General features: G+C 38.2%; 1 long non-coding RNA gene across 1 annotated transcript in view; it reads right to left on the reverse strand.

Annotated features, from left to right (window-relative positions):
* The window catches only part of LOC140844298 (uncharacterized), a 73,258-nt gene extending 62,289 nt beyond the window's left edge, over positions 1–10,969 (reverse strand). The window contains exon 1 of the long non-coding RNA XR_012122454.1: positions 10,782–10,969. This is a non-coding gene — a long non-coding RNA (uncharacterized lncRNA). The remainder of the gene's footprint in view (positions 1–10,781) is intronic.
* Between the last annotated feature and the right edge of the window lie 1,476 nt (positions 10,970–12,445).

A 12,445-nucleotide genomic window follows, 5' to 3' on the forward strand; every position in this document is an offset into this window, starting at 1 on the left:
TAAACAGAGCCAAGCAGAGCAATTAATCGAAGTAGAAATTAACAATATATAAGTGTGAAATATCATGAAGAATTTTTAAGAAATGTGTGCTTTCACTTCTAGTTTATTTCACTTTTATCTAGTGAACACATCTTCAACTAGCTTTCACTAGTTATTACTTGAAGGACTTGCACTCTGAGAGGGGCAGCTGACTCATAATTTTGAGAGCTTTTCCAGTAGATTTTGTTTTCTCTACAGAGAGTTCAACAGCCTCAACAGCATTGGATGGCACCTGTCTTTCAGCTACAAAGACAAACTTACCAGAACAATATCTCATAGAAGGAACATAATATAGACAACAAAATGTGAGTACCATTTGCAGGCAATACTACTACATCTTGCCAGTTCTAGGGCTGAGCTAAAGAGAACTTTATCCATGGAAAGTACACTCCACTTTCATGCTTCTCCATTGGCATAGGTATTAGCATACTCCAGCTATGGTCAGAAATGAATTGTTATTCTCTTCTTCACTGACTTCATAAGAGACTGAGCTGAAAATGTTTCTTTAAATGGCTCTAGACCCTAGAGAAGCTATATATGATTTGAGTGCTGACAACTCACCCTGGGAGGAATGGTCTATGTGTCCTTCTCTGCCACTCTGGACTCTTGGTCCTAGATATGTCGTGTAACACTCGCTTAGACCTCCACTGTACTGACCTCCATCATCTGTAGGAAAGACTGATGCAACAGTAGTAGTGGTTGAACAGTAATTTGAAAAAAGCAGCATTATGCTATCTTTTCTTCTGTCTCATAAATCTTCAGGTCATCTCTCTTGAGTAAAGTAAATCATATTTGGATCTATTTTCCCCCAAATATATCTGGGCCCTCCGGGGAAGAAAAATTCAATCTCTTGAGCAGATACCAAGGGATCATGTCATGATCCTATATGCAAGGTGGTCCCATAGTATATTGTCATAAAATCCACAAATCTGCGATATTATGAGAAATGAGACCCTCTAAGATGCCCTGAGATGGCTCAGGAATGCTATCACCAAACTAATAGTCTTGATATTGACATTTAAATCCCTGAACAATGACAGCGATAAGATTTTCTTTCAACAGGTGAGAGTTTCTCAAACTTTCCATGCATTTTAGTCACTACAGGTACCAGATACAGAATCAGGCTTACCTAGGCTCAAACCCTGGCTCTACTGTTTTGCTCCATAAAGAGGACAACTCTGGGCAAGTTTTCAATCTCTGGAAGTCATAGTTTCTTTATCTGCAAAATGAGACTTACTTTGTAGAATTAAAGGAGAAAACATAGGTAAACTATTCAGTACGGTGCTTACTACATAACAATCATTCAAAAAAGTTATTAGTAGAAACAGAGAGAGAGCTAATAATTGCATATGACTGGGCTCCGTGGATAAATAAAGTTAGGAGCAGAACATGTCTCTGTTTAGTGTTCTCTCCTTTGTTTGATTTCCCATAGGAGGGAAATTCAAGAAGCAGGCAACTGACATGATGTATACTTCAGAGTTCAGAGAAGCCAGAGAAAAATAGTATCAGCATAATTTCATGTTCAAGTTAGATTTAATAGCTATTAGAAGTTCATAAGAACAAAAATTACAGTCCTGGCTCTGGTCCAACTTTGTTTGTCATACTACATTTCATCTTTACAATCAGAAAATGTAGTGTTTAAGGTTAAGCAACAAAAAGGGATTATGCGGTTTCAAATTTTTTTTAATAAAATCTTGTTAATACCCCAAGACCCACATTTACTTTCCATGGTTATGAAGGTAAATATCCAAATAGCAGGACTGAAGCACTTCTTAAAAAAACAAAGCTAGAACACAATGGTCAATGGTATAGATAACAACAGGAATACTTTAAATATAACTTACAGCCAATACACATTCCTTACAAATGTGTGATCTATAATTAAAACTATCTAAAATGTTTTAGTCATGTAGATGAGGATAAAAAGAAAGTTCAGGGAAAACAAAAATTGCCTGATTTCTTGAAGAAAGAAGATAGTGATTTTTTTTTAATTTTCACTGTTGTAATGTTGTTTACATGACATTTTAAACTGTACACATAACCATAGCTACTAAAACACTTTTTAAAAAACTAGCTATTTGACTGAAGACAGTTACTAATTGTTTTTGTCACACAAACAACAAATAGATAATTAATCTTATTCTCCAAAAGATTACTCTTCTAATAGTTAACAAAATCCCAAGAGTTAACAAATTCTCAAATAGCTGAAAATTCTCATTATAAGAATCTATAAAAAATAAATGAATGCTTATTAAATGTTATAAGGTTTCAATATAAAAGTACTCATGAATAATATAAAACTAAGCTAATTAAAATGCTTATTTTCTCTAAAGTTGGGTCTACGATACATACAACCATTGACAATAACAGTTAAATACAGCCTTTAACCCTAACAAAGACAAATACAGATTCAAATTAACATCAGCCACACAATAATCTGTGCCATCCACTCCAACACTGCAATGAACTTTGCATGTAAGCAAAACTATTTAAAAAAGAGTATGAATATGAGACCCTGTCTTTCGCCTTGAAAAAGTATGAGTTGCTAAATATTTATCTCAGGTGCCTAGAGTCTGTCACGTGACACTCAGAAAAGCTACATTTGTACAGATTTTGTCCACATTTAGCAGTGAAGAAAATAACAGTGATAAATCCAGAAACAAAAATGATTCCCTATCCCTTTCCTGATTATTTTAAGTGAAAATGTTTCAGACCTAGATTACTCCAAAGAGTATTTTAAATGTCTACTTTACTTTGCATCCTTAGTTAATATAAGATCCCCAGCTAAGACTTTTTATTTATGTCTTTCCACAGAAAAGAACACTTTTCAGTGAGACACTTTGAATATTAGTAGGTAAGCTATTCTCGAAGTCGGGTATGTATATTACCTACTTACATCTAATAAAGGGGTGAAGCAAATTTGCTGGGACGTTATAATATTTTGATCTTTGACTCTTTTCTCATATATGATGCATCAAAATGAACAACAGCTAAAAGAAAGTCTCTAAAGAACTATGAAAAATTTCATCATGGGCAACACTAAACCATGCTTCTCTTGTTGTTCTTGTTGAAAGCATTCCTTCATGTTGGTATGTTTGTTCTTTTAGAATGTTGGGGGTTGGGGGACTCAAGCTGATTAATAAAGTTTTTCTTTGAATTTGTTTTTTTGAGTCCCACAGTTCAGTGTTTACATCAGTGGGTGCCCTGCTGCTGTTAAAAGCTCATCTATGTTTTTTTATAAACTGTTCCCTATAAAGCTCAACCCATATGTTTTGCTTTTTCTTTCCTCCCAAAAGTAAACCTGAATTCCTCCTTTCCATTACCATTGATGAGTATTCTAGAATTGATTTTCTATAAAGTCTCCCCACAAAAGAGGATTAGAAAATAAATAACAACAACCAATCTAACATGCCACCACAGTTTATTGTCAGGTTCTAATTCTTCCTCAATTTCTTGAAGCTTCATCTGCTTATGAGGAAAAGGAAAAAAATACCTGGTTTTATCATCAGAGTTTAGACCATAACATTGCATCTAGCCTCCTTTTCCCCAAGTATACTAAATGCTTAATTTTCTTTTTCCTAGTTTTGGGAAATATGAGGTAGGCACTGTTTTAAAAAACAATATTCTTTTAAAAGCCATGATCATAAATTTGTAAGGTTGAAGCCTGAGCAAATGAAGTCATTCATGAAAAAGTACAGTCTTTTCAATCTTGCCGAAAGAAAGAAAAAAATACTGATTTGTGAAAGTATAGTAAATTTTAGGGACTTTTTCAGAACATCACTAATACCGCCTCCAAGATAAAACAAGAGTTAACCGTCCAGTAATAAGTTTACATTTTGTCACTGGAGAAAATTTCAAGATCAGATACTTCCTAGCGTATTGAGATCTGATATGTTTCCTAGATCCTTACAACTAACATTAGCGGGCAGCGGGAGGCAGAAAGGCTAGTGGCGTGAAGACTTGAGTTCTTTCTACCCTCTCAACTCACTATGCTTAAGCTGTTCAACTTAAAAACAAGCTGTTTTTATTCTATTATTTTCCATCCCAGGTTTGGATGATGAGAACACATCTCTATCTTGTCTCACCACACTCCCTGCCTTTTCACTACCTTTCTTTTCAAAAGTGATAAATACGGTCTTGTCATCCACAGCTGCTCCTCCAGATGCCCCTGAATGGGGCCCAAAATCAGCCCGTCTGTGCTTTAAATGTGGTCTCTTGGGAATTCTGGTGGGTGACGCTGTCTTCCCTAGGTGAGCTCTTTCCCAGTTTCAGTGCACAGCAGAACAGAGGCCCTTCCTCCTCAGGGACGTCTGCCCACCAGGATGCGGCTGCCTGACCATTTCGGTCAAGTGGCCCATCTAGGAGACAGAACAGCTATTAGCTGGGAGTCAGGCCAAGGGGAGCCCCAGCAAGAGGGCCTGTTCCAAAGAAAATCTAAGAGCTTGTCTGCTGTTGAATTCCAAGCTGATTTATCGAGTATGTAATGTGTGCTGCGTCACTGACATACGGCATTTCTTTTTGATGCCACTTTTCAACGTAGTGAATCTCATCCCCATTTTACAAATTAGAAAATCAAGGCTTAGAGAATCTGTGATGAGGATTGTGTCGGTGAAATTGCCAACTTAACTCAAGCTATTAAGTAACTAAATTATTAAGAACTCCAACTTAAACTATTTGAGGTAAAAGAATTTAGTCGGCATAAATAATTGCTAAGTCTCCAGTATTGCCGTCAGGCCTGGCTGAGTTCACAGGTTGAAAGGTTATCGTCAGATTTCTGGCGCTTCATCTTCATGTCTCAGCAAAGGTTCCCTGTGTGCTGGCCACATTTTCAGATAGGCTTTCTTCATGTGAATCAAAGATGACCACCAAAAATCTGGTCTGACGTCATCTTTCTAGCTACAATCCCAGCAGGGAAGGAAAGTGCCTTTTTCCTGGCAGCTCTGGAAAAACAGTCTGAGGAAGACTGATTGTTTTGGCTTGGTTCATATCCCTGTTCTGGAACATACTTGAATAGGATGCTCTGGCCAGGCCTGAGCCTTGTCCATGGTTTTGAGGAAGCGTGTGACCAGACTCAGCCAAACCATATGAAGAAGTTCCCCACAGAAAAAAAGAGTTTAGTGACCACATGAAATGGGAAAAGGAAAATGTGCTTGGCAAAAAGTTCTGTAGTTACCACATTCTTATACAGGGAGGTGTAGTTACCACATTCTCTTGCCCGAGGCCACAGTACTGGGGTTCATTCTCACCTGCGCTGACTATAAATCCCACCTAGAGAGAAACAAGAGAGACATATGGCCAATCTAGCAAGAGAAGAGTGACATTAGAGCCACCAAACAGCTCCAAAATATTTTGGGAGTAAATTAAATGGTAGATTCAGTTGTTAATGGCGTTTGAAGTGGAGATCCCTGGTAAATGTGTCTCTAAAAGATGAATTTCTAATTTAGAGTTTACTCTTATCATCATAAAATTATTATTCAAACAACTTGTAATCAAAGCATTGTAAAATATATTTAAGTGTTCGTACTATTTTTAAGAGAGCATTTATGTGGAATGTAATGGCTCAAAATTATCAACTTAAACATCAGCCATGATAATGTATTACCACATAATTACACTCCAGGGTCTCCTGAGATTAGAACAACTATTTACTCATAGCTTCAATTTAAGTTTTCCTATCAGCTTTTGTTATTTTTCTGTCACTTCCCTCACTTGTCAGGACAATATAAAAACTGAAATGTAATTATATTTTGAGTAAGATAAAAGTGGTCACCCTCCACTGCTAGCCTCCATCTATGTCCTCTGCCGTCTTGTTTGATGCTTCAGAAGCCCAGGAAACTTAGATATCAGATAACCCATCCTATTAGAAAGGTATTAAGTATGTTCAATTAATGCATCTAAGAATTGTCTCTTGGTAAATGAATTTTTATATGAATTCATTGTTGGTAAATGGTTTTGTTGTATGACTAAATATTAAGAAGTAACATTTCTAAGAAAAAACACTTGGTCAGTAACTACATAGGCGATGCCTGAAATATTTAAAGAAAAATAAAACCTAAGCTTCTTTATGTGAACTAGGCTTCACAAAAGGCTGAGGACAGAGACCTAAGTAGAATTGGGGTGACATGACAGATCTGGATCTCTGTCACTTCCCGGGTGTAGAGGTGGTAGAAAATCATGTTTTAGAGCTTGGAATTTGGAGCCAGGCAGATTTGGGTTTGATTTGAACACTTCATCTTTTTGTTACATATCCTTTATATATATATATATCATATATATGATTATATATGATATATATATATATCAAGTTCCTTATACTTTCTGAACATCAATTTATTCCCTTATAAGATACAAATATTAATAGTTTTTCAGAGGGCACTCTGAATACTAAATACAATATTTTGAAATGCTTATCACAAGTGTTTGGAAAATGATGTTGAAATTATTAGTATTGTTTTTGTTAATGCTGCTCTGATTCCATAGAATCTAATTATATAACAGGCATAAAATGGACAAAATATTTTTCTAAACTTCTTCTAGCATAGAGGAGTGCTTGATGCTGAAAAACTGAGGTTTAGGGTTTTAGTTTTAAATCTTCCTTAATTACTTGCTAACCCTGTCAGAAAAGAGAACAACTGGATAGTTTCTCATCGTCAAAATGCAAAAAGTGCTGTTTATAAATATATAAAATTCATTTACACTTACTACTCCATCTCTTATGATTTTAATGGGATGAAAGTAGATTCTTGATGAGAAGTTAATAGAGTAGAGTAGTATCTTATAAAGAAAGTAGGACCCTAAGTGGATGGCTCTCACACAAGTCAATGCAAATACTTAATCACCCCATGTATCAAACCTGCTAGGGTTGAGTACAGAAATCTAGCAGGCCTATATTGCAGATTCTAAAAGAGGGACCCCAACCTTTGAGCTCTAGGGCTCTTACGTTGCATGGTTAGGGAAGCACGGCCCCTCCCCTAGTTGATCAGGTAAGAAGACAGAGCAGCAGTATTAGTTGACAGAACCTTGCCTCCAATCCTATCTTCCCATCTTAAGCTTTCACAGTGGAGGGTAATGCCGACACCTCCCTGCCATGATGGTATGGAAATAGGAAGTTGCTGTCCAAACTTGGAGTTCACTGGGATTGATCATCTCAAGTACCGACCCAAAGCTAGTTTGCATGATGCTTCGAGGAAAACCAATTCCATCACTGGAAGGCCAGCCTGTGGGCCATCAGTGTTAGTCAGGTTAATCCTTACCTCTCTGCAGGTAAGGTTATGATTGAACATAATCAAAACCCCTTTTGAAAAATCCCTTACATATACCCAAAGCATAGTATACATGGTTATACATAAAATTCTGTCCAGCGATTTTTATGCACTAAAATAGAGAAATGCAGAATTGAATTAAAAGAGAAAACTCTATGGGCAAATACCAGGGCATTCATATCATTTAGCTTTTAAAACAACATTGAATTCTCTGGGTGAATGAAAGCCCAGTGGAGAATTCTAGAATGTTCCAACCCATGTACAGAGCTTATACCATTTTCTTTTAGTAGAAAATCCCTGTAGCATTAATATTCATTACCAGGTTTGTTTGTTGTTGTAAGAATTACATCAGCTCTTAAGTTAAATGAACTATATTCAGTTTCCACAGGTAATAGTTGTTGATGTAATTCATTTTGTGTTTATATGGTTTTTGAGCTTTGTTTTTTGTTTTCTTGTTCAAGAAGTACTTTGTGATCAAATAGAAAACAACAGCATGCAGAATATTATGATAAAAGAAGGAAAATTATCGATAAGAAAAACAGTTATTTCAAAAACTTATAAAAAGTCAAACACACCACTCATTAGAAAAAAACTGTATGTGCCAAGAAAATTCCTATCCATCATCTGATTTAATTCATATAATAGTTCTATGATATTTATCCTACTTTTATAGATAAGAAAACTCAGACTTCAAGAGATGAAGTGATTTACCTTAGTTCATGCAGCCTGTGAATGACAATACTGGATGTAAATTACTGCTGTTTTGAATCTAGGGCCTTGTCTTTCTCTTGTCTCTATATATATATCATACCTTAAAAGATAATCTAATATATAGGCATCATAATTAAACCTTAAATACAATATAGAAATTCACTTGCCTCCTTAAAGATAGTTATTAAAAATAGGCATGAAATCAGCCTATCAAATATTTAGCTAATGGTTTTATCTATGCATGCCATATCTGATGAGATTTACTCACATGCTTTGGCAACGGCAATTACTTAAATGTAACTCAAATCCTGGCCAAGGGTTACCTTAACAGCCCTGGAAATAAGTCTGTTAATTGTTATAGCAGTATAAAGGCATTTTATTACTTTTCAATTGTTATTTAGATACTCATATAATATTATTACAAAGGATGACATTTTAATCTAAGAAGTTGTCATGTAATATTTAGCCATTGATAATATAATTTCCTTAAGACTGAAGGCTCTAAAAATATTAAGATTATTTATTGAGCCCCTTTTACATTTCAGGTACTTCTCATTACTGAAGATGCAGCAATGAACAAATCAGACACGATCTCTAGCTTCATCACCTCCTTAAAAGCAGGAGACAAACAGTAATCAAGTAAGCAAAATAAACAATGAATATGGATAACAGATCAGAATGCGTGCATTCAAGGAAACAGACAGGGAGACGTGACAGGTAATAACATGAGGGATGGAGTGATGAGAGGACAGAGGAGAAAAATTTCCTAGCGAAGTCAAGGAAGCCTTCCCAAAGAAGATGGTTGAACTTATACCTGATGGTGAGAAGGCGCCCATTATCTTGAGAGCAGTGATAAAGGCTTGCCAAATACAGAAAATGGCTAATTTCTAAGGCAGGAAATAATGTGGCTGTTGGAGCAACAGAAAGCCATCCATTGGAGCAGACGGTGGAATAGGGTGAAAGTAGAGGGGTAGGCAGGGGCCAGGTAACACGGGGACTGGCAGGCTACAGTAAGGAGCTTGGGTGTAATTCCAAGACCAATGGGAGCCACTTGAAGGTGGATTCATCAGGGGAGGAGCAGGGTCTGGTTCAAGAGTAGCATGCTTGCCAGTGAGCAATGCTCCCTTTGTGCGGAACACTGTACTGAGATGTCTCCTTCTCACCCTGTTGGGAGGGCTTATCACTACTGTTATGTGGAAAACAAAGCCACAAAATGTCGGTTATTTAGCGTCACTTAGCTGGTGGGTTTGAAATCCATCCATCTGACTCCCAAGACCAAGTACTTACCACCAGGCCTGGCTTCGGCAATTACTGAATGGCCTAATCAGTGATACATTTCACACCACTGTATTTTCAGCATGTGATTTTTCCCATTTCTAGAGACAGACTGGGATCCAGACTAAATTTGATAACCTCTTGAGAGCTAATGAGAGTGTGAGTTTCAAACTGAGATAGTTCTAGAATAAGAATTCTTAGCCAAAAGATGCCAGAAATGAGTGAAGTAATTAGAACTCAAATATACAGAAAGATGTCCAGATGGTGCTGACCAAGAACTCTATTTTCATGGAGGACGGCTCAAGGAACAAGTAGGATTAAACCAACAAGACTCTTTTAAGAAACCATTTCATGGAAACCCACTAGCGTTAGTCAAACCTTACATGCCACAGAGATACATAGATTATTGCTCTGGAAATGGAAATAGATTTGACTCTGAGCTGCATGGTTTGAGTACGCAACATTGGGTGTAGTGCCCACGCTCTCAAGGCTATTTCTAGTCTCAGCGTCCAGTCCTGGCGCATCAGGCTTCCCTTACCCGGCACACATGGAAACCCACACGAGGACAGAAATGAATAAAGTTCTGCGTCTCCAGCCTTCCTTGACTCTGTGACTGTGTCATTTTTCTTATTCATATTCTTTGTACTGTGCACTTTCAAAACTGCTTGTTATTTCCTCATAGTGTTTTGGCATCCTTTCAACAATGAAGTAACCAAAACCTACCATAAATGTTGCTAAAGAGCAGGAAAGTAAGGTGACACTGTATTTCATAAATTACATGGTCCCCACAAGGAATTATGGAGAAGGACCTTAATATTGTTTCTAGTTATAGAATAATAGTAATGGCAAAACAGTAGTGATGGTGTTTATTATAAGTAGTTGGCACACCTCTAAGTGCGTTAGTGTAGTGCCTCCTTTAATCTTGCTAGGTTGTGCTATTCTTACCACCCTTTTGCAGATAAGGAAAGTAATGCAAACATAGACCAAGTAAGTAGCCCAGGGCTCCAGAACAAGTAGTAGAAGAGGTTGGACTTAATTCCAGCTGTCTGGCTCTAAGTATGTGCTCTTAGGGACTTCCCTCCACGCTGTTCCATGGCAACTTAATAAAATACTTGACAACCCAAAAGCCGGGGACATTAATAGCTCAGAGAGAAGCATTAATAGGAAGCGTTAATAGGAGGGAGTCTACAGGGGCATTAAGAGTTTTCTATCAGCCTAGCATGATTTCATTAGACACATACAAAATAGATGTTTTAGTACAAACGCATTGAGAAGAACATGAGAGAGCCCTTTAAAGGGGTTTCTGGAGCGAAACATGTAAACTGTAACCGAACAAAAACCTCCTAAAGCTGTACAAGTCGAGAGATGATTTCTCTTAAAGTTCATGCAATTTTAAAAAGATCCCTGCAGCTTCATTTCCTCGGTGCCCACCAAGACTGGACCCTCAGCTCATTGAAAATGTAAAGATTTCATCTTATCTATGGGCTCACTTACCCCGCGCAGTCCAACTGTTTGTACTTCCCGCAGGATGGGATTAATCTTGGAGTGTTAGCACAGTTCCCTGGAGGATGAGCAGCTCCCAGGAAAAATAATAGCTAAACCATGGCGGGCCCTTATTCGGTCCTAAGAGGTTTGCTTGCATTAAAGCTTTCATGCTCCACAACTGCTCTCGGAGGTCAGTCTTGCTTGGGGAGGGAGCTTCTTTGCCCAGCCCTCTGCTTCCTGCCTCCTCCCACTCTTCTAACTACCCCCTGGCTTTTGCAGGAGGAGTTACTAATCAGAGTTCAGTGCTGGAGGCACAGGGCCTTGTTTACAGTAGAAAAGGTTACACTCCTTAAAGGTAACTCCGGACTCACTTGAGACTTCTTATTTACAGTCAACCTGGGAAAAGTCTGTCTCCTGTGTCCGGCCTTGGGCCACTCTCCTCCTTCACCCCCTCTTTGATGAGATGGGGTGTCCAGTCAATCAAAGTCAGCTCTGCCAGCCCAGGAAACTCAAATTCACAAAAAGGAATGGCGGTGGGGGCGGGTGGGGGGAGGGGAAGTTCACATGCTCCCTGGACCAGACCACATTCTCAACTGCCCTTTTACCAGCATCCTGGATGGTGGGTTACTGGGAACTTGTCCAGATGTTTATAAATGGCTCCTTAGTTCCCATTTTGGTTATTTTCCTTATCATATAAACGTCTTGATTGGAAACTCCCACAGGAATTGAAATGCATGGCAGATTACCAAATCTACACTCTCCAACTCCACGAACAGCAAACAGACTAGCCTAACAGTAAATGATTTGCTCATCTCTGGGAATCAAATGAGGGAAGCAAGGTGCAGCTGGGTCTGGTAAGGTACCACGGGCACATGGTTAAAGAGCAGAGGAGCCTGAACACATGCTCTGGAGCAAGAACTGTTTAATCAAAACCTCTTTTTAGTAGAAGGAATTTAAAGCCTTTAGGTTCCTTGCCTTTAAGAAATCTAAAACTAACCTAGAACCTAGAGCATGCTCTTCTGTGACAGGAAGTAGGAGGGAGGGAGGGATTTGAGGCTGATATTGTTCAATAAAGAGCACAGGTCCAGAGCTGGCAGGGCCGGCTCTGGTCCCAGATCCCTACCACTTAATGTTTCTAGAGTGAGCTTCCCTTGTGCAAGAGGAACACATTAACCTAAATGACCTTGACCTATCTCTCAGCTCCAGAATTTAAGGGCTCTTGCAAAGACTTTGGGGGGAATCAAATAAGATAATAGATGTGAAGTCACTTTAAAACATTTGACCACACACTTTGGAAATGTATTATATAGAAAAGCATAGCAAAACAGTTCCAAAAGCCCTAAGAATGAAGGATCCAGGTGATTTTCCACTTCGGTCCCCTCTGAAGGCCACTGCCACACAAAGCAGACTCCAAGGAAGCATCAAAAGGCCCAGAACATCCTAAACAGCAAATGTCTCTGCTTTTGTTTTTTGCTGGAGAGACTCTTCTTGCTCAGCTGGGGTGCCTTTGAATTGATTTCACAGGAAGAACTCCCATTGTCACAAATGCACCTGTGATCCATACAGAGGCAAATAGAACTTGCCAGGAGGATAATGAAAGAGGCTTTGCTTAAATCAGAGAACTGGGAAATAGATAAATATGTTTGAAACTGTACTTTATCAGAGCAGTTAAA

This window comes from Manis javanica, chromosome 11 (assembly GCF_040802235.1).
Source record: "Manis javanica isolate MJ-LG chromosome 11, MJ_LKY, whole genome shotgun sequence".
NCBI lineage: Eukaryota > Metazoa > Chordata > Mammalia > Pholidota > Manidae > Manis > Manis javanica.